Here is a 3,809-nt window from a genome sequence, read left to right on the forward strand (position 1 = left end):
ATTCTCGACACACAAATTGGGGACCCACAAAGAAAAACATTGCTCCATAACACTACTAGTGGTCAAAAGGCTCTCCAGGGTCAAATCTTTGTGACAAAAAACAGACGAACAAACAAAAAACGTGGACAGTAACATTGGTACACATGGACATACAGCATACAGTATAAAAATAAGACAAGCTCACTGAAAGTAAGTGAAAGCTTATGATAATAATAATAACAACTTTATTTATATAGCACTTTTCAAAAACAAGCTTCAAAGTGCTTTCCAATCATCTGTAGACTTTTATTTTCTGGAGTCTTCAGATGGTTCTCTAAAAACACATTCAGCTCTCTGTTTTCTGCTGTGGGCAGCTGATGTGTTTTAGTCTTCCTGAATGCTTTCAGCCAGGCCCACTCATGACTGTTTTGCTCTAGTCATTTATGCAGGGTGATACTTTGAAAATAAGTGAAAGTCTTTGCTGAGCCATTCCTAATGGAACACTCCACCAGTACATTCATAATGCAACAGTCATGGCACTTTAAGTGAAAGCTTAAAGTCTCTAGTTCGAGGTCAGAGTCCAAACGTTGCTCTAATATCGGGGGCTAGAAACCCAAATAGCCCTCCAATTAGAACATGCCACCATGCTGGTTCAGGGCCACTTCAACTTTTATTTGTGGCCAGTAGTTTGTTTCACTCAAATTATTACATCTTGCCAAAGGCATTGGTCCAAAATTCATGCAAAAGGGTATCTGTGTACAACAGACTGAATACTAAATATTCTACTTGAGACAAGAGTACTATAAAGGGAAAGAAGCAGACAGACACATGCCGCTTTGTAATTAAGATGATTATTTTTGCATATTTTATGACTTTGGACATCGTTATGTTTGCAAAAACATTTGAAAATGATTTCTCAACATGTCAGCACATACTACTGTAGCCAAACATTTTCCCTGAAGGATGAAGAGCAAAAAGTGGATCACCACTTTTAGTGCAACTGAGTGTTGTAGCCTTTTGAAGTACTTGGGGTTTTTTTGGGGTTTTTTAATATGATTTTTTTTATTCAGCCCACATAATACAGAGAATATATAACTTGGAGGACCTCACTGTGATTTTTCTCCTTGATAAAGACTTTTTTTTTTCAACCAGTAAGCTGTTTTGTTGTTGTTGTTGTTGTTGTTGTTGTTGTTGTTTTGCTATTAAAAGCAGAATTCTCAATAAAGAAGTCAAATCTCTATTTGCCATATTATCAGGAAGTATACACAGTATGAAAAGTGCTGGATCTAAAGTAAAGTTGATACCCCAAACCTGTTTAATCTCCTTTTGAACATTCTTTCAGAAATCCAGGAGCTTTGGGCAATCCCAAAATATATGTGTGAAATCCTCCACCAATCCACAATCCCTCCAACATAGTTCAGATGTACTTCTCTATTTTGAAGTGATAGATGGAGTGTTGAAATATCGCATTTTCACCTTCCAATCAAATTACCTCCATGTTGGGCTGTTTGATAGTTTATGACCTGCTTTAATGTTTCCTCCCATTTTTCATCTGTTATTATAATATTTTTTTCCAACTCCCATCTCTCTTTGACATCCACATTGTTATTGTTAGATTCATAAATATAACCCCTATTTTGTCTCTCCCTCTGTAAATGACGTCAACAGTTCCTCTAGTTTGGATGGTGTTTTACAAATATTCTCCCATCCCTTATGTTTCTGAAGGTGATGTCTTAGTTGTAGGAATTTATAAAAATCATTGGCTGGCAGATTAAAGTCCAGTATAAGTTGTTCAAATGACTTCATGGTTTGTCCATTGAACACTTGTGCAATATATATTAACCTCTTGTTTGTCCATTTGTCATATCTTGCGCCCATAATAGATATTGCTATTTTGGTGGCCCTACAAATGGAGTTTGACAGTTCTCATTTTTTTTCATACTACTAACCATATTTTCATTGTTCCCCTGAACCAGTTATTACCAGTCCCAAGTTTCTTCTGCAAAGTCAAGAATGGAAGTGATCCCAAAGGTATCTTTTGACATGAGTTTTGTTTCATTCCCACCCACACCACATCTGTCGCTTTAGTTATGCACATAATTATAGCTCTATGTTGTGCTGCCCAATAGTAATTTTTGAATTAGGTAAATTCAACCCTCCCTTCTCTTTCGGGTAAAGAAGTGTCTTATATTTAATTCTAGCTCATTTATTTTGCCATTGGAATTTTGATATGATTGTTTCTAATATTTTAAAAGTTGAACTAGAAATCACAACAGACAATGAATGGAACAAAAACAACAATCTTGGTATTATAATCATTCTTACTGTTTCTATTCTCCCCATCAGATATAGAGGTAAAATCTCCCATCTGGCAAAATCCTTCTTTATCTCAGTTATCAATTTCCCATAGTTTGCTTGAAATAGCTGTGAGGTGATAGGAGTAATAATAATACCCAGGTATCTAAACCCTTCATTAGTCAAACCTTTCCCTCTAATTCTACTGTACATTCGCCTGAGAGTATCATAGCTACTGATTTAGCTTCATCGGTCAAACATCCAGACATTTCTCCATATTCACTCACTCAAGTTGTTCAACAGGGCTGGTATAGATGGGTCACTTATATATGTTAATATATCATCCGCGAATAAAGATATTTGTGTTCTACCTCCTTTATGTCTTTATTTTGTCTTATTAATACATCCAAAGGTTCAATACTTGCAGCAAATAATAACAGACTCAGACAATCTCCTTGTCTGACTCCTCTTTTAAGGTAAAAAAAACCTGTGTAACAACCATTAACTCTGATACGCAATTTTAGGTTTTTATACACCATTTTCACCCAGTCTATCAAAGTTGAGTGAGACCCAAAACCGCCAATATGTGGTATAGGAACCTCCATTTTACCAATCAAATGCCTTTTGTGCATCTAAACTGAGCAACATGGTAGGTTGGGGATTGTCTTTTTAGCGCATGTTAGCACCTTGTCTGCCAGGAATAAAACCTGTTAGATCTGGTTTGATTAATTTGGTTATACAGTCTCTGCATTCTCTGTGCCAATATCTTTGTTGATATTTTTAAGTCATTACAGAGCAAGCTAACAGGTCTATATCCCTCACATGACGTTGGGTCTTTGCCCTCTTTATATAACACCGAGATGATGGCGTCTGACCAAGTTTTTGGAGGTTAACCTGATGATAGATCAAAGTTAAAGACTTTAGATAATACTGGTGTGATCTCTTCTGCAAAACATTTATAAATCTCTCCCGGGAACCCAACCGTACCAGGGGATTTATTGTTTTTAGAGTATCAGATATTTCCTGTAATGAAATTGGCTGTATCATTTCAGATACTTCTTCTGCCGATACTCATGGTAAATCTTTTAAGGAATACCTGTGTTTTATTCTCTATGAAATTAGACTCTGAATCATTGTGTAGATTTTTATAATATTCTGCAAAAGCTTCCGCTATCTCTGTTGGCTTTACCGTAATTCCTCTGGAGTTAGGATGTCTTATTTTTGAAGTGATCCTATTTTTTTGGGCCTTTCAAAGTTGGAATGCTGTAAATGACTTGCCGATCTCATAATATATTTGACTTATAAAATGTAGAGCTTCACCTGCTTTATATGTTGAAAGTTAATTTAGTTATGCCTGATTTGTTTAAGTTCAAGGAGTGTGTAGTTGTCTGATGTTCTTTTATGGCCTAACTCCATTTCTCTGATTTTACTCTCTAACACTCTTTGCTGTTCTACACAAGCTTTCCTCAACCTGGATGTTATTTCTATGATTTTCCCTCTTATAATTGCTTTTTCCCCCTCCCATAAAATCGATG

The sequence above is a fragment of the Thunnus thynnus genome, chromosome 9 (genome assembly GCF_963924715.1).
Source record: "Thunnus thynnus chromosome 9, fThuThy2.1, whole genome shotgun sequence".
Taxonomy (NCBI): domain Eukaryota; kingdom Metazoa; phylum Chordata; class Actinopteri; order Scombriformes; family Scombridae; genus Thunnus; species Thunnus thynnus.